General features: G+C 43.3%; 1 long non-coding RNA gene across 4 annotated transcripts in view; it reads left to right on the top strand.

Moving 5' to 3' along the window:
- Positions 1-2035: 2035 nt before the first annotated feature.
- The window catches only part of LOC112838623 (uncharacterized), a 31867-nt gene continuing 14437 nt past the window's right edge, over positions 2036-19465 (top strand). For 3 of the 4 annotated variants that reach the window (XR_003212011.2, XR_012374033.1, XR_012374032.1), the window contains exons 1-2: positions 2036-5896; positions 13670-13917. This is a non-coding gene — a long non-coding RNA (uncharacterized lncRNA). Of the gene's footprint in view, positions 5897-10288; positions 11361-13669; positions 13918-19465 lie in introns of those variants that run through there. The other variant, XR_012374031.1, reaches the window with a different exon arrangement.

The raw sequence follows: 19465 nt of genomic DNA, 5'->3' as shown, positions 1-19465 counted from the left end.
CCCCGCTCTTTCCATGACAAAGAAGCTTGGGAAAGACTTCCCTGTGGAAGGGACGTTGGAGCTCAGATTGCAGAATGATTACGAGGAAGGTTACCGGCAAAGGGGTAACAGCAAATTCGGGCAGGAGAGCAAGGGATACATTTGAAGGTAGGGCAGGAGAAAGCTTGAGTCTGCTGCGGACTGAAGATGGACAGCCAGCGCGGTAGAACCCGGAGTGAGCGAGGCTCTAAGTGCTGGGGCCAGATCACTAGCCAGCCTCGCAGGTGGCAGGAACGTGGGCTTGACCCTAGCTGATTTTAGGTAATTGCAGGACCAGATTTGCATTTGAAAAGATCAGTCTGGCGGTAGAGGGGAACGAAAGGGAGCGGAGTAGTGGTTCTTAGTCTTGGCCTTTAAAGCGAAGCTCTCAAACGATTACCTGGCCCACCCCCAGAGATTCTGCGGTGATCCGTTTCTAGAGCATCCCAGTAGATTACAGTATTGGCCAGGGTTAAGATTCACCTGGAACGGAGGCTTCCCTCGATGCGGGGAAGTGCTGCAGCAGCCCCGATCAGAAATGATGGAACAGGTTCCCGGCCAAGACAGGGCCCTCTGGGTCTAGGACAGTGGTTCTTCAAGTGTGCTGGACTTCCAATCCCCCCAGAGGGCTTGCTAACATGCAGATTTCTGGGCCCCTGGATTCAGTGGCACTGCGGTGGGGCCTGAGAATTTGCATTTCTGACAAGTTCCCGGGATATGCGAACGTGGCTAGTTCGGAGACCACCTTTGGAGAATCGCTGATCTGGAGAGAAGCTGTCAGATTTGGCAGCTAAAATGAACAGGATTTGGTGGTAGATGGTGTAAAGGAGGATTCAGGCAGTCTTTTCTGTTTGCTGAATTTTGCAATGGAACGTATGGGCAAGTCCCGTTCGCTGGCATTCAGGGAAGGGGTGATCAGACCAGAGAAGACCATGAATTCAGTGCTGCATGTGTATTTGCGTGTGCCTTTGAAAGAACTGAGTGGATATGTTGAGTAGGGACATATATATATGGGGCTCAAACGGAAGGGTTTGAGATATAAATTTGAGGGTCATTGTATAAATGCTTTTTGAAGCCAAGGACTTACTAACGGGATCATTCAATTCTCTTCCTTTCTTTTGCTCTTATCCTCAGTTTGAAAGCTTTGGCTTCTCTTTTTCTCTGTCTTTCCAAAGTGCCACAATCTTTCCAGCCTCCATGCCTTCTTAACTGCTGTTCCTTCTGTTTGGGAGAATGCTTTCTCTTCCCCCTTCCATAATTTTGCTCCTTTTCCTCCTTTGGAGTCCACCCCCCCCCCCCCCCCCCCCCGCCTCCCCAGCTTGGTCCTGTGTGGCATTAACAACCAGGCACCTTTGTTTCTTTCTGTAGCATAAATCAGAGTTGGCCTTTATGTGTGTGATCATTTGCTAAACGGTCATCTCTCCCCCAACAGTCTCAGACACCATTGCTACCCGAGGGCTTGGCTCAATATCTTACACTTAGGAAAACCCTCTGAGACACTTGATGAGTGTCCAGCATGTCAGTCACGGAGACCGTAGCTGTTTTAAGCAGTGGCGATTTCTCAGGAAGCGGGGGAGAGGCGGTGAGTTTTGCGAAGCTGTTTATTCCGTGATGAGAGTTTTGCCGGACTCTGGGTGTGTGAGCCGGCAACTGCGCCATCTGGTGGAATCAAGCGATGCAACAACTATGATCTCGCAGACCGGGCTCCTCGTGGCTTAAACCATGCTGTCCTGGGAGAAAAGACTCATTTCTTACACTTAAAAAATAAGAGTAAATTTTATTAGAAGGAAGACAGACTCTCTCTCTTTGAGAGATCTAGTTGGAGACAATGGGATATTTATTGAAAGTAGTGTTGACTTTTCAAGAAGAGAAGCATCGGAATCGAGAGGGTCTTATTGAGAGGACTCATGTAGAAATAAGGAAGTCAGCAGTCTCCACCCAAAGCCAGAATCAGAGAAAAACAGGAACAGGCATATAGCTGGGCTTCTCAGACTGATTTGCATTTTGAAACTAGCCAGTCAGTGAGGATGTTGCTCATCTCTAGCCGTCTGTCTTGTAAGCCCTGCAGTGTCAGGCTTGGGTATCAGGTATGTTCTCCCTTCCTTGCTCACCATTGGGGCCCTTCTTCTGCAAGGGGCAAGGTGTCACTAACTGATTATGGTAGTAACTCGGGCAGTGCAATGTGACATGTGGGGGTCTGAGAGTGCGCTTATGATTTTTCTTTGTGTCTAATTTCTCTTATAATGGGGAAGTAGAGGGGGTAGGGAGAGAGAGACTCTCGAGCTGACTCCCCGCTGAGCGCGTAGCCTGACCATGAGCTTGATCCCACGACCTAGAGCTCAAGACCTGAGCCGAGATCAAGAACTGGGCGCTTAACCGACTAAGCCACTCAGGTGCCCCTAATTCAACTATTCTTGCCACCACCATTAGACTTACTAAAGGACATGAAGCCAAATGGGTTGATTCTGGTCAGTGACTTCCCCAGATATGATGTCCCTATTAGAGAGAGCTTTTGTATCTGGCTACTTCATAGACCCCTGCCCAGACTGTGTATTGTTGGCTCAAGAGTCTGGTGTCCTCTCTTCTTCCACTCAGATATGACTATTGTTGGGGGTCACATAGTACAGAACAGAATCACTGTATCAGTGAAAGTGACTTTCATTTGAATAGGATTAAATCATAAGGGAATTTATTTCTTATAAACTGGCAAGTCCAGCATTAGAATGGCCTTCAGGTGAGGGTTGATCCAGTGGTCCAATGCTGTCTATTTTTTTCCACTTCATTATCTACACTGTTGGCTTCATCTTCTTTTTTAAAGATGTATTTATTTATTTGAAAGAGAGAGAAAGAGAGAGATAATGAGCAGGGGAAGGGCAGAGGGAGAGGGAGAGAAGCAGACTCCCTACTGAATGCAGAGCTTAACACAGGGCTCAATCCTGGGACTGTGGGATGTGTATTTGCATGTGCCTTTGAAATCATGACCTGAGATCATGACCTGAGCCGAAATCAACAGTTGGACGCTCAACCCACTGCACCACCCAGGCTGTGTTGGCTTCGTCTTAAGGTTGCTTTCCCTTTAGGCCCTCTTCCGGGCCCCCCTCTATCCCTTTGGCTAAAAACACATCCATTTTTCCTTCATTTCTTCTTTTAAGTGCTCTCAGATGCCTATGACTCAAGGCCAATGCTTGTAATTGCCTCTTTTTCAAGTCCCATCACCCCAGAAACTGGGTAATAAAAGTTTTTCTAGTCTCTAAAACATGGAGGTAGTATTCCCAGTGACTGAGTGTCATTGCTTTTTTGCAATGGATGTTGGAATTCTCAGGAATCTCTGAAGTGGAGGCATCTCATAGGACCAAGGGAGTAGATGTACATTGCGTTTAATTATTCATGTAGGTGTTTATTTAATTTAATTTTGCCTGCTAAGGATGGAAGCTAGTTTATTTTAATGCAGCAACAAATGCAACACAAAGCACAGATCTTAAGTGTACAGTTTGATGAGTTTTGCCTATGTGTACATCGATGTGACTATCACCCACATCAGATAGGGAGCATTTTTAGCCCCCCAAAAAGCTCACCATGCCCCTTCCTGGTCAGAACATCCTTCAAGGTATTTACATTTGAAGAGAATGATAACTGCTTCAAACCTAAAGCATGGAGAACAACAAAATGTACCCCAATCCATATATCATCCTCATATTTATCACCAAGACCCCGTGATTATAAAGATTTTGCCATACAATATTCACTGATTCCCCTTCCCTTGATGTGTGTGTGTTAAGTATTTTAAGCAAATCTCGAATATGGCATCATTCTATTTTGATATGCATCTCTAAAAACATGGAGACTTTCTTACATAACTATAGGTACTACTATTATCCATGACTAAATGACAAGTCCTTGGAGTCATTTAGCACACAGTACACATTCCAATCAGTCCAATTGTCTTTGTATAATTTATCTGTTCGAATTGGGATTCAATCAAGATCCAAAGTAGTAATCTCCAATTTCTCTCTTTCTCTGTGTTTCTCTCTCTTTTTCTCCTTGTCATTGACTTGTTGAAAATACTGGTGAGTTGAGCCTGTAGAATGTCCTACATTCTGGATTTGTCTATTTCCCAGAGCTGGTGTTTAACTTGTTCCTCCAGCTGCCATTTGCTTTATCAACCGGAAGTAAGCTCTAAAGCCTTAATCCAGTCGAGGTCCAGATTTTTGCAAGAATATGGTGTTGTGTAGGTCACATTGCATCACTCCATGAGCAACATCATATCTGATGTTCCACTTTAATGATACTGATTCTTGAATTCAAGTATTCATCACCTGATCTCCATTTCCTTATCAACCTTTTATCAAATGGTTTCCACATTAGCTTTAAATATTTGCTCTACAAATATTTATCAGGGCTGTTACTGAGTACATTTTCTATATGAGATATTGGGGTTAGAAAAGGTGGGCAAAAGAAACCTATTGCTAATAAGTATAAAGACTGTTCACGTATCCTCAGCCTATCAGTATACCGCCCAAAATTGGGGGTACCTATTTTGGGAGCAATTTCCTCACTAGAGGAAAATAGGAATGACAAATGCAATGGGAGCCCAGTGCTTCCTCATGTCTGACGAATCCTATTACCTTCCCTTCCTCCCCTCTTTCTCATATCGTTCTTTCCCTTCATTTTCCCATCACTTTGCCTTCATGATGTGCCAATTATACCGAGGACTGGTGTTGGAGGTGTGGCGTGCTCAATTATCCTCATTTGTATGCCGTGGTGATTCATGGTGGAGCTGGCTCCATAGCAGATCATACAACAATCTAATTTTGTGAAAGAGAAAACTGAGCCACAGAAGCCGGGTTACTTGTCCAGTTCACACAGTGACCGGTCCTAATAAGAAATGACTGCTTTATTGAAAGTACCGAGTATCACAACTTCTGACAAACAGCAGAGATTTTCTAGGAAGAAAGTTAGTCAGAAGCACGGAGCAGAAATCTACACCAAAGTCCACCTCATAAGAAATTGTTTACACTGTCTCCTCAGGGAAACTCGGGATAATACGCATTTAACAAAGTTGTTTTGGGGCAGCTTCAAGTAGCTGAGAGTTGTATGTTAGTAGGTCTCATTTGTGGAATTCAGACGTTAAGGGCTTTCCTTCCACCTTGAAGAAAATACGTTACTAACTAGAGAAAATGACAGTTGAAATATTCGGGGGAAAAAAAGAAAAAAGGAAAAACCACTAGAGTCTCTGGAAAGCAGTGTGTGAGACAGCTGTGTGGGAGACAGCATGAAAAGATCATGTTCCTACTTCATTTTTGTGAGTGCGGAAGACGCACCGGCCACCAGCCACCCTGGTAAATATTTGTGGTCTCGAATTTCACAAACTGCAACACAGTCGGCTTAGCTGCTCCTGTTACAGAGCCTTGGCGACAGGATCACCAAACTGCCATGTGGGAGCCTTCTCAGATGACAAGATGTGGGATTCTTAATCAGACAAGTCTATTAGGAAAGACTTTCGCATGCTGCCTCTTTGGAGAAAGGCTCTGATGGGCCAGAGTTCTGGCCACTGAATTTTCTTCCTGCACAGAGAAGAAAGGATGACATGGTGCCCTTCACGTGGGGCAGGCAAGGTGTCCTTGCCAAGGGGGTCAGCGGGGCACAGGGCCCGCCTACCTCACAGTGGTGTACATCGGCTCAGATGGACTCCACTCTGTGGCGTCCCCGTGCTCTGTGACACATTTCAGTTTCTGGAAAGGGAAGGGCCACCTTGAGGACATCTGCTGGTCACCCTCCAGCAGATTAAGACTGAAGACGGGTACTCGCCTTGTGCAGCAACTGCATAAACAGCCACCTTTTCCAAGCTTTCCCCACGAGGCACTGAGGATAAAGACAAGTGAGTACTTATTAGGGGCAGAGAGAAAGCACGCTGGTGATGATATCCAGATAGAGAAGCCTTTGATGTTACTGGGATCCGTGCTGGGTGGGTTCTGTTTGGCTCCCTTAATGGGCATTAATGATGATCACAACAGTACAGATAGTGAAACCTGGATGTCAGTACAGACCCTCTGTTTTCTGTCTTCTCTGGGATTTCTGCGCTTTCCCAGGGATGAATGTCAGTGCAGAGCTAGCTCCTCCTTCAGGCTGCGTTGCGAACCCACTCCGTGTTCCCAGCCTCCCATTTCCCGTGCAAGGTCCCTTTTCTCTACCCCATGCTGAACCAAATGCCATGCTCATCCCCCTTTCTTGGAATGACATGAGAAAAACACTCATGGGGCATTTATGGGTAACAGGTTGGAGAGCACAGATGGGCTTTATATCCTGGCAGAGCAAACATCTGAAATGGCAAATGGAAACAGAACAAAACAAAATAATCCTCAGCCTCAGCTGTGTTGCTTTCTTATTATCTCTTTGTGCACTCTTTGACATCTATAGACTCCCCCTCAGAAATGGAAGTAGACTCCTATCTTCGGTCTCTGCTCTGGGGATCGTCATTTTTTCCAAACCCAGGTGACTGACCATTTGTCCCCATCTCTGTCTCCTCGTCCATCAGCTTCTGCAATTGAAAGGGGACCACAGAGAGATTTATTTTCCCAGGGACATAAATTATTTCCTCTCTCTGTTCTTCCAACTTGGAAGACAGATTCGATTGTGGTCAGTTTTGATGAAAAACAAGTTTGTTTCTTTTTTTTTCCCCCTTTGATACTAGAAGGATAATGTAATGGAGCATTGTGAGGTGTTGATTGTTCTCTGTTATCTATTATTACTAACATCTTCGTCTACCTCCCAAAGGTTGCTGAGAAGTGTAGCAAATACGGTGGACACAGAGCTCTGATAATAGCCTTAATGAACTCTCCAAAGCCAAGGGCCTGGTTTTAGGCCATGAGATGAATCCTGGCCTTCCTATTGTCTCGAAGGCCAAATGAGTTTCACAGTCTTCATCAATGAACCACACTGAAGGGTTCTGGGAGAGAGGAAGATGGGTCTTTTGGGGGAGAGCAGAATTCATAATGTAGAAACTATTCCTCCCTACTTTCTTTGCATGGTAGAGAGGGACTTGGACTTGTTCCTCTCCTTGTCCTGTGCACTTGAGGATTCCAGAGCCATGTTTCCTCCTCTCTGCTTGCTTAGGTGCTGACAAAAATCTCCTGTATAAAGTTGCTTATAATGGACCAGCAGAGTGAGGGACACTATTTTGGCAAGGAGAAAGGGGCAGGAGAGGCATGGCCTAAGTAGGAGAAGGAATACCAGAGGACACCTGTGTTTCCCATTTTATATGCAAAGATAATAGGATTTTCCTCCATCAGGTGAGTGCCAAAGAAGGTAGATAGGGTGACAGTTTTCTTGCAGATATCTCCAAAAAAGCTGACCAGTGGGTATGTGGATCGCAGTATTAGGAAGTCTGTAGATTAGGGGCGCCTGGATGGCTCAGTCGGTTGAGCGTTTGGCTCAGGTCATGATCTTGGGGTCCTGGGATCGAGTCCCACATCAGGCTCCCTGCTCAGTGGGGAGTCTGCTTGTCCCCCTCTCCTTCTGCCCTTCCCCCACTTGTGTTCTCTCTCCCTGTCTTTCTCTCTCTCTCTAAAATAAGTAAATAAATCTTAAAAAAAAGAAAGTCTGTAAATTGAATTTCCCAAGGAAAGATCTGGGGGAATGGGTGTAAGGGGGCCAAGTTAAAGCTGGATTTTCCAAATCAGAGACAGTGCAGTAAAAGGCCCCTCAGATTTCTCCAATGATCCAGCACATGCACATCCACCTGTCATGCAAGGGGACTGATGACCCACCTGTGTGGACACCTGCCATGCAAGGGGACTGATGGCCCAGCCATGCTGGTGGTGGAGAAGCCATCGCTTCCAAAAGGGATGTCAGAATTGCTGTCAGTAGCTTGTAACTTCTCAAATGTCAGTGTTGCCCCCTCCCACCTATTGTCTGAAGTTTCGGGGGGCAGTCACAGGTTGGAGAATGGGGAGAGGAGAAAGGGAGAAAGCAGTCGTGAGAAAGGAGACCATGCTTCAGTGAATACTGGAAACTATTCATATCTGTTCATGAGATGAAGTTTAAATGTTCAGGAATTTTGCCCGTCGTTCATGGGTAGCTTGAGTCAGCCATAGTGGGAGTATTCAAGATAACATTCAGTACACAGTGGACCCCAGCAAATGCTACAGACTGGGGCCTTTTGATTTTCTCTCCCCAGGAGAGCTGGTTTACCACCTTCTCCCCAGCCCAAGCAGAGGCACATGGGGGACACACAGAGCCCGAGGCGGTAACGTGTTGGACTGGTTTAACAACCAAAGGGGAATGAAGAATTCTAATACTAGAATGAAATATAGTTAGGGAATCCCGCTCCCCAATAAGAAAAGGGAGACCAATGAAACAAAATTGTGTCAGTTATTAGAAAAGCAAAATACCATTCTATATTTTTACCACAATGGGCAGGTTACTCTGCCTTTGCAGGGGAGAAAAAAGTAATTTCCCCTCTACCCTGTGAGTTCTAGCTAAGACCTCTGTAATAAAAGACAGAAGGCAAGAGGAAAGCCAACAGAAGTTTATTAACATGTATAACTCATGTTTACGTGGGAGAGACCCCGGAAAAATGAGAAACGCTCCGAGGTGGCTTAGAATTCAAGCTTAAATAGCATCTTAATAGGGAAAAGGGAGACAGGATAAGGCTTCTTTGGAAGAGAGTAAAGGATTTTAGAAAAGATGAATAGGTCCTTCGGAAGGATAGATGGGGGTGTGTGGCAGTTTGTGACAAAGCTTGTCTGGATGTTACGTCAACTTCTAGTCTCCGGTCCTGTGACAAGAGTCCTTCTTCCCTGGTTAATAAACCTCTCAGGAAGGGGATTTATGACAATTGATTTCCTTTCGGAGGACCTGTGTTTAGGCAGATGAGGGGAGTTCAGAAGAAAACCTCTTCCTGCATTTGATGTTTTTCAGGGGCAGGCAGCTCAAAATAATCAGTCTATCAAAGTGGCCTCGTGTGGAGTGGCATGTCCTCAACTCTTGTAGTTGCATTTTGTGTTGACATGTTCCACTACCCTTCTCTTCTGTTCTTGATTGAATGGTGTCCTCCCCAAAAGGTGTGTTGAAGTTCTCACATAGTTTTTATAGAGGGAATAAAGTTAAAATAAGGTCATTGGTCCTAATCCAGTATGGCTGGAGTCCTTATAAAAAAGGGACATTTGTACACAGAGACAAATATGCACAGAGGGAGGGCTATGTGAAGACACCTAGAAGGCAATCATGTGGCTGGAATGGTTCATCTAGAAGCCAAGGAACCAAGGATTGTCAGCAACCACTAGGAGCTAGAAGAAACAAGGAAAGATCCTTCCCTAGAGCCATCAGAGAAAGTGAAGTAGAAGAGCTAGGTTCTTGTCTCAGAGTCAAAGAATGAATCTTGCAGACAAAGGAGAGTGAGTAAAGCGATAGAAGTTTATCAAGTGAAGATACAGAAAAAGCTCTCAAGAGTGAGAGGGGTCCTGACAGGGTTGCCAAGGAGGGCCTTTAGGGTTGGTCTTTTATAAAAAGCTAACCAGGGAACTTAAATCCTTTTAACATCTCTATTGGATAACACCTTCAGTGGCTTACTTCCTTTTCAGGGTCTGATTATTCTTTGTTGGCTACGGGTGATGTCATAAAGACACCCACCCCACACTGGCTAGGGCAGGGTGGTCCTCCACCCCACACGCCTAGGGTAGGGTGCTCCGATTTGTCCCTTTATCTCTGGTTTCCCCACACCTTCACATTTTTGGGATTTCTGTGAGCCTGATCACATAGCCCCCTATCTATCTCTCCCTACCTAGCCCCACCTGTCCCTTACTCAGAAGCAGGATCCTGCCAACACCTTGATACTGGACTTTTAGCCTCCAGCACTGTGAGGTGATAAATGTTATTACTTTTTAAAGATTTTATTTATTCATTTGAGAGAGACAGGGAGAGAGAGAGAGAGAGTGCTCAAGTGAGCGCTAGCAGGGGGTGGGTGGGAGGGGGGGGAGGTTCCCCGCTGAGCAGGGAGCCCAAGGCTTGGCTGGATCCCAGGACCCAGAGATCATGACCTGAGCTGAAGGCAGATACTTAACCATCTGAGCCACCCAGGCACCCCAAATATCTGTTATTTTAAGCCAATTTAGGGATTTGTTTATCCCAAATTAGGGATACTTGTTATGGCAGCCCCAGGAAATTAATAAAGCCTCCAAAATCCAAAGCAATAATAACTATCATTTATTGGTTATTTCCAATGTGTGTATTGTACGCCAACCAGTTGCTTTATTTATTTTACCTGAATTAGTCCTTACAGAGCCCTGCAAGGATGAAGAACTGCAGCTTCCATTGGTCATTGCTAAAGAGCATCACAGAAGTTTCCAAGAAAGGAGGAGCCTCAGGGGTGCCTGGATGGCTCAATTGGTTGGGCATCTGCCGTCTGTGAGACAAGAACCTAGCTCTCCCACTTCGCGTCTGCCCCCCCCACCTCATGCCTTCTCTCTGACTCTCTCTCTCAAATAAATAAATGCTTAAAAAAAAAAGAAAAATAAAGTAGGAGCCTCAGACCTCTCAGAATCAGCAACAGGGAACTGTCAATAGGTTTTTCAAGGCCGACAGTGAGGAGCTGGGTATTTAATGGGGGTAGGAAAGGGTGAGGGGTGTTATTGTCATTCCATACATATCTATCCACTATTCCCATTCACTCGAACACTGGAAATGTATCTTTTGGCCTAAGAGACATGGCTGTAGACACAAGACGATCGTGAGCCATCAAACAAATAAGATATTCTCAAACAATTCGTAATTAATTCAAGGTGTTGGGACTCCTAAGCATTGAGTACTCCAAGGAAGGAACTGGCTCGATTTGCCACTGGCTGGGTGTTCCAGCCACCCCGGACCAAATGCTTCCGGCTATATGATTTAGCAAGAGTAAAATAGCAGGGGCCCAGAGCAAAGCCAAGCTGAGAAGCGAAAGTCTTCTAAAATGCCCATCTGAGAACTTGTGAAATAGTAGCAGGGCTGCGAGCGAAGTCAGATGGGGGGGGCGGGTTGGGTAAAAGAAAATAATTACCATGATTCTGGAGCCAGGAGGATCACTCCATCGGCTGAGATATGTGGGGTCAGCTGTTTTATAATTGCTAGACCAGTTGATTTTGCAGCTTTGACTTAAATCTTGAAGCTAGAAAGCTCATGACTTAGAGCCTGGGATAAAAATTGGAGTTTCAGGGGCGCCTGGGTGGCTCATTTGGTTAAGCGACTGCCTTCAGCTCAGGTCATGATCCTGGAGTCCAGAGATTGAGTCCCGCATCGGGCTCCCCGCTCAGTGGGGAGTCTGCTTCTCCCTCTGACCCTCCCCCCTCTCATGCTCTCTCTCTCTCTCAAATAAATAAATAAAATCTTAAAAAAAAAAGAAAATCATTTAAAAAAATTGGAGTTTCAATCTAATATGAACTAACAAATTTAGTAGCTTTGGGGTCAGAATATCTTTTTTATTTTATTTTTTTTCTTTTTAGAAGAGGGGAAGGGGCAGAGGGAGAGGGAGAGAGAGAGAATCTTAAGCAGGCTCCATGCTCAGCATGGAACCCAATGCGGGGCTGGAGCCCAAGACCCTGAGATCTTGATCTGAGCCTAAACCTAGAGTCGGATGCTTAATAGACTGAGTCACCTGGGCAGCCCTGGGGTCAGACTATCGTCATGAAATGCATTTTTGTGTCTGTCAGAAGACAGCAGTGACAAATAAGATGTTCTGTCTTTGGAGATCACATCTTCTAGAGGAGGATGATACTTGAATCTTGGAAGTGGCAGAGCTTTTTCTCGAAATTCAAAGATTTGGGTCCTTCCACAGGGGGAGAGAAGCTTCGGGTGATTGCTGGGTTTTCCTGGGCTGATCGCTGGGTTTTCCTGGGCTGATCCTTGGCTCACACACAGATCTCGCATTTTAGATCCATGGGAAGTCTTAATTTACTAAGTGTCTCTTTGGTGCTGGGCTTTATGCCAAAAGCTGGAAAAACAAAAATGAAAATGTGCTTCTTGATGTCAGTAAAAGTGAAGTAAAAGTCTTGTGGAGATCCAGACATTCAAACAATTATTAAATGTGATGTAAAAATGACTTCCAGAGGTTTGCAGACCATGCTTAGGAAGCTCCGAGTTAGGAGGGGCTGACGTCCTACTGATGGAGGGCGGGCTGCCAGGGAAGGCTCCATGGAGGAGGTGTTAACTACAGGATTGGAGTTCATGCCTCAGGTCGGCCAGATGCCAGGTTTCTCACAAGCCAGGTTTAAGGGAGTCATTTAAGTCTTTTAAGCTGTACAGTGACATGACTAAATGTGAACTTAAGGAAATCTCTATGGCAGTGGCAAAAATCTACACTTTGGTACACTTAGTTCTAAATAGCGATTTTACCTTTAACCGTGTCTACACCTTCCTGACTCTATTCAAGCAATAGGACCTATAGACTTCAGAATCCTGTTTTACACCCAGCACCTGGCTCTGAAACTGACTCAGCGCATGCCTATCTATGCTCCAATCTTAGAGTCGTACAATATCGTTTATGGAAATAAGACTAATGACAGTTGGCCTGTGTTCCAATGTACAGTCTCTTGATGACCACCAACACCATAGGCTCTCCCTCTTTTAAATGAGCTTTTTCATTGTAGCTTCAGCTTTACAAAATAGACACTTTAATAATAGATCTCCTGGAACACGGTTGTGTGGTGTGACGTATTCTATCTAGCAAAATCAAAAATAAGATGGAAAGAGCTATCCTACAGAAATCTTACTGTTCCAAGACACTGCATTTAGGAAAAAAAAATGAAATCAAACTCTCTCCTGCATTTAAATATTCACAAAAACCCAGAAATTCTTAGTAATAAATTCTAGCAGAATATATGTTTTGTCTTACTCTATATTCTACAAGCATAGTTCTCGAACTTCAGTGCGCATCAGAATCACCCGCAGGGCTTCTTAAAGCAGAGTGTTGGATCCTGCCCCAGCATTTCTGATTCAGGGGTCTGGGACATTTTCTATTTCTGACAAGTTCCCAGGTGATGTTACCGCTGCTGGTCCAGGGACCACACGTTGAAAACCATTGCTCGGAAATAGTAACGGCTAACTTTTATTGGGTGCTTTCCATGTTCCAGCTGTGCTCTGTGAATTCATTATTTGTATTAGCCCTCTTAATCCTCTTGGCAACCCCAGGATGCAGGCACTTTTGAAGGGTAGCTGAATAAGCCACCCCAAACTCTGCCTCCTGGGCATAAGTTTTATTTTGAGCTGATTATGTGAGAAGCAGCAGGGACGGGAGAAGCTCTGAAGTAGAAGTTACCCTTTTGTAAAAGAAATTTACACTTATAAAGAAACTCTCAGTTTACAAGAGTGTTTTCCTCTGGGTATCTGGAAGAGAAGGATGACTCAGTCACAGAGTCTTATCAACTGGGAAGGCACCAGGCTGAAATCTGCCTAATAGTTTTATCCGTGTTTCTCGTGCATTTCCTAATAACTTGCCTGTAACTGGCCTCTGCACACCTTTCTTTCTTTTGTCTCAAGCTGAAGATGGTATTGAAGTCCCAGTTCTGAATGTCTCCAGAGAGTGACTCGTTTTCCCCTGGGGATCTCTCATGCATCATGAGGCACACATGTGAATAAACTTCTATTTGTTTTTCTCCTATTCATCTGTCTTTTCCTACAGGGGTCTGAGCTAGAACTCAGAAAGCAGAGGGAACGTTATTTTCCTCCTTTGTGACATTATTACACATGAAGAAACTGAGGATTGAGCAAGTCAAGTCACTCAACTCAAGGTCACTCAGCCAATAAGCGATGGACTTAGACTGAACCCAGAATTATATCTGATAATGATTTGCTGTGATTTTCCTGTTAGTGAATTCCTACCTGCAGGCCCACCACCATTCCAGAAACTACGCTGACAGCACTTTGTTGGTATGTTTTGTGACTAATGTTCCCTGATGTGAACGTTGTTTTTTGTGAAAACATTCATATCTTTAGATAGAAATTTACTTTCTCACCGATGAATATTTCTGATTACAGAGAAATTGCCAAACCTGACTCATAACAAAAATAAAGAGCATCTACTGTTTAGTCTAAGGCTTGTCGTTTTGGGAGGTGCTGGGAGGAAAGAAGATTGCCACCCACTACTGATCATTTTCACTTTCTTTTATTCAGTGGCATTTATAGTACTGTGTAGGGAGGTGGTCTTGATAACTTTGTGGAGATCATTTCTTCTACTGTACAGATGGCTCGGCTCAATGTTTAAGGCATCTTGGGGAATAAGGGTATGATCCTGACTCTGGGGAACTTGGCCATGTAAATCACTTTGTTTTAAGTGCTTTGGCCTCTGAACATCTAAAATGGACACCCCCTTTATTGGCTTGTTAACTCATGTCTATGGTCACTGAAGGCCCAAGCTACAACTTCATGCCTGACCACACACCAAGGATTTTATTATTGCTTGTTTTCCTGTTCTCTTTTCTCTGTCTATAACCATGTATGTATAATGTCCAGAATATTCTGTCTCTTTCTCTGGCTCTCTCTTTCTCTTATACACACATACACACATGTGCAGCATTTTTCATGGATAAGTTAGATCTGAAATTTTTTTTTAAAGGTTTATTTATTTATTTTAGAGAGATTGCACAGGAGCGGGGTGGGGGGGGGGGGCAGAGGGAGAGAGTGAATCCTCAAGTAGACTCCCCACTGAGCATGGAGCCTGACACAGGCCTCGATCCCAGGACCCTGAGATCATGACCTGAGCTGAAATGAAGAGTCAGCAGCTTAACTGACTGAGCCACCCAGGCGCCCCTAGGTCAGAGATATTTCTATGTTCTGAAGCTAAGTATAAAACATCTCCTCTGACCATGGCCATGTCATGCTTCATTTTAAAGCTATCTTCCCAGAATATAATGGGAGGAAGGGCCATCATCACTTGGCAATAGTGTTTCCTGTAATTATAATCTCATTATGAAGGAGAAAACATTAATGCCCAATATGCTTTTAATTTAATGCCAATTTTCACACATGAAGGCATTGCAATATCTACAATTTTTCTGCTGAGAAACTCTCATTGTAATCCTCAACATAACTACAAAAAGGAACTGCGTATTGAGACAAACCATGAAAATTAGCTTAAAAATGAGCCACACTAAAACAAGAATATACCACTACACCCCTGAAAGTTTACAAGATTTACTAAAAATTATCAGTAAGGAATTGTTTATAAGAAACTCCTTTACTGGGCGCCTGGGTGGCTCAGTTGGTTAAGCGACTGCCTTTGGCTCAGGTCATGATCCTGGAGTCCCGGGATCGAGTCCCGCATCAGGCTCCCTGCTCAGCGAGGAGCCTGCTTCTCCCTCTGACCCTCCCCTCTCTCGTTCTCACTCGCTCAAAATAAATAAATAAATCTTTAAAAAAATAAAAAAGAAACTCCTTTACTCACCAGCCCAACATCCTCACATTTTTACCCACTGTTTAAAGTGAGCTAGTGATGGCTTAAAATGTTTCTAGCACTGATGGTGTGATTTTCCTGTTTATCATATATCCAGTGAAGTATTATATATTTTACTTATTTTTCTTGTTTATTCTGTCTCCTTCCACAAGCTCTGTGAACAGGGCTTTTTCATCTGTTTTGCTTCCTCCTGTATCCTCAATGCCTAAATAGTGCCTGACACACACTGGGCATTAAATAGACACTCGAGTGGAGCACCTGGGTGGCTCAGTCAGGTGGGCATCCAACTCTTGATCTCAGCTCAGGTCTTGATCTCAGGATCATGAGTTCAAGCCCCGTGTGGAGCCTACTTAAAAAATACATAAATAAGTAAATGAATACTCTAGTGAATAGGTAGTAAATGAATCAGGGGATAGATGTATTGGCTTAATATTCATCATCAGAACTGAAAAACAGTTTAAAGAACCTCTAGTAAGTTATGTAGGATGAGTAGTGATACAAGGGGATAGAGGGATTTCCTTTATTTCTGAGAACTAACTTCCTTTCAAGAGGAAAATAAGATGAGTTTATACAGGCTGTGTTAAATATCTGAAAAGGTAAGTCAGATGGGGAAGACAAATATGTTATCAATTATATGTGGAATCTAAAAAAGCAAGACTCGTAGAAACAGAGAGTAGCATGGTGGTTGCCAGGAGCTGAGGACAGGGGTATTGGGGAGATGTTGGTCAAAGGGTACAAACTTGCACTTGGAAGATAAATTGTGGGGGATGTAATACACAGCATTGTGATTATAGTGAACCAAACTGTATTATGTATTTGTAAGTTGTTAGGAAACTAGATCTTAAATGTTCTCATCACAAAAAGGAAATGATAATTATGTGACATGATAGGGTGTTAGCTATGGTTAGCGATGGTGGCAATCATATGGCAATACATGAGTGTATGTATTGGTTGTATGTAAATCAATACATGTACACCTTAAACGTTCACAATGTTATATGTTGATTATAGCTTGATAAAAAAAGAAAAGAGGCAAAAGTATTGAGGGAAAATTTTGTAAAATAGATTGTTTCTAAAATACGTATAGTTAACCATTGTTTATATACTATTTTCTTCCCTTTAAAATTAAATAATGTGGATGGAAACAGGTTCCACAAATGAATAGTTTCTGGACAGTTCAGGCAACAAAAGAATTATTTGTAACATATGCCAAAAACAATATGGCATTTAATCACAACACAGATTTAGAAAGGCAAATCACTTGTCACCATATCACAAGGAATTCAAGTAATTAGGTGATGTATTACTTATCTATTGCTGAATAACAAATTACCCCCACATTTAGCAGCTTAAAGCAATCATTTATTATCTCACAGTTTTTGTGGGTCAGAATCCAGGAGCAGCTTAACTGGGTGTTTCTGGCGTCTCTGTACTTATTTGTGAAAGCTGCCATAACAAAATACCACTGACTGAGTAGCTCAAATAATAGAAGCTTATTTTCTCACAGTTCTGGGGGCTAAAAGTCTAAGATCAAGGTGCTGGCAGGGTTGGTTTTCTCTGAGGCCTCTCTCCTTGGCTTGCGGATGGCCACCATCTCCATACTACTTCACATGGCCACCTCTCTGTGCACACCGACCTTGCTGTTTCTTTTTGAGTGCAAATCACCTCCTCTTATGAGGATACCACTGAGATTAGATTAGGTCCCACCCTAATGGCCTCATTTTAATTTAAGGGCCTCTTTGAAGGCCCTCTCCAAATACAGTCACACTTTGAGGTAATGGGAATCAGGACTTCAAAATATGAATTTTTGAGAAGACACAATTAAGTACACAACAATCTTCCATGAGGTTGTAGTCAGCTGTTGATTGGGGCTGTCATCGCATGTGACAGATTGACTGGGGCCGGATGACCTTCCAAGCTCACTCATGTGGCTATTGGAAGGCCTCACGGTTCCTGGCTGCCTTATAGCTTGAGATTTCAGTTCCTGCCATGTGGGCTTCTCCAAAGGCAAGCCAACTCATGTCATGACATGGCCACTGGCTTCTCCCAGAGCTAGTGATCTGAGAGGGAGGGAGGGAGTGGGAGAAAGAGCACCCAAGATGGGATATTCAGTCTTTTTACAATCTAATTTTAGGACCATTACTTCTGCATATTCTATTAGTCACACTGACCAATCCTGGTAAAATGTGGGAAAGGACCATACAAGGGTATGGATTCCAGGAGACGGAATCATTGGTGGTCATCTTTGAGGTTGGCTACCACGGTTGGATTAAAAATAAAAATTCATGTATTCTGCAAAAATTTATGTATTTATATTACTTAAAATATTTTGATCAGTTCATGAAATATGACATTGAAATGTTTTTAGTGACTATCATAGAGATTATGCTTTCTGGGGTTGAGTTATTTTTATTAAAGAGACGTTCGAAGTTCTTTGTCAAACAAATTTGTAAATGTTCTGAAGATTAGTGCCCTAGGGTGTATTCTAAATAAAAAACTCCAGGAGTTAGCATAGTAGTTGATGCCAGCCTCTGGTGCTAAAATGCCTAGGCTTTTTGTTTTGTTTTGATTTTTAGGTTTCAATAAATTTAAATCAACTTTATTGGGATATGTTTTACATATAATAAACTCTATCTATTTAAAAGGTATAAACTTCCAGTTACAAAATAAGTCACAGAGATAAAAAGTACATCATAGGGAATTTTAAAATATAATAAATTAAAAAAGGTACACTTCAACGAGTTTTGACAAATATATATTCTGTGAAACCACTACCATGATCAATATACAGAACATTTCTATCACCCCAAAAAGTTCTCTCTATCAGGCAACCACTGATCTGCTTTCCGTTAGTATAGTTTAGTTTATGTTTTCTAGACTATCTTAATGGTTCTGTTTCTGTGGGGAATCCTGACTAACAGTTTTGAGTCTTAGTCCAATATTTTCAAAACCAAGTTTAAAATATCCAACAGGGTGTACTATTGGGAGTTCCAACTCAATAAGGGCAAAGTGGAATTTTTTCCCATTTTATTCATCCATTGACTTATTCAGTCAACAAGAACTTATGGGATGTCTATTCTGTGCTAGGTAGGTATGCAAAGTGGGGTTTTGGCCTCAGTTCACTGAGTAGTGGAGTCAGCAGATATGGTACAAAAATTAAGTGTCACCATTCCCTGTGACAAGCACCATACTAGAAATGTGCAGGGCAGAGTGGTAGTTTGGAGGGTGTGGAGGTGCGCTCTGCAGGGGTGAGAGTAGGGGCTGCTGTAGGGAAGACTTCCTGATCAGTAGGCTTGACAGGGAGGAGTTCACCAGATGGGCAGGTAAGATGAGCTGATGGGGGAAATAATTTCAGCAAAGCAAAAAACAGGTACAAAGGAAGTTCATGAACCAGCTGTGGGAATTAAAGTAGCTAGGTGTTCAAGGATTGCAAGGGTTAATCATGAATTCCAACTATGATGAAACTAAAGTTATTGAGGTATAAGGGTTCCCAGCTTTTTCTCCCTGTGTGCCTATTAAAAGGAGTTTTGGTATAACTCCTTTTTCCCTTTCCCTCTCCTGCCCTACAAGGAGGTCCCGCTCTGTCACTGCTGTTTGAGTGGGGAGCATGGGAGGGAGAGAGGGAAGGGAGGAAGGATGGAGAGATAGGAGGGAGCGAGGGAGGAATAATAATAATGAGGAGGAGGAGGAGAAACAGCTAGTATTTTTTCAGCATGCCCTTTGTGCCAGGCCCTAGTCTAAGCATTTTATATGTATTAACTCACATAATCTTCACAACCATGTGAAGCAGATGTTTCTCCCATTTTACATATGAGAAAGCTAAAGAACAGAAATCGAATACATTGCCCAAGTTCTCAAAACTTGTCAATGCCAGAGTCAATATTCAAATTCAAGCAGTTTATACTGCCTATATATAAATCATATATATACACACACATACATACATATATATAGCTGATGATATGATTTATTATAAGGAATTGGCTCACATGATTATGGAGGCTGATAAGTCCCAAGCTCTGCAGT

Source organism: Callorhinus ursinus, unplaced genomic scaffold (assembly GCF_003265705.2).
Source record: "Callorhinus ursinus isolate GAN/ISIS: 27379988/994484 unplaced genomic scaffold, GSC_fseal_2.0 scaffold28, whole genome shotgun sequence".
Taxonomy (NCBI): domain Eukaryota; kingdom Metazoa; phylum Chordata; class Mammalia; order Carnivora; family Otariidae; genus Callorhinus; species Callorhinus ursinus.
Note: the sequence above shows the minus strand (reverse complement) of the source record. Positions and strands in the feature narration are given on the sequence as shown.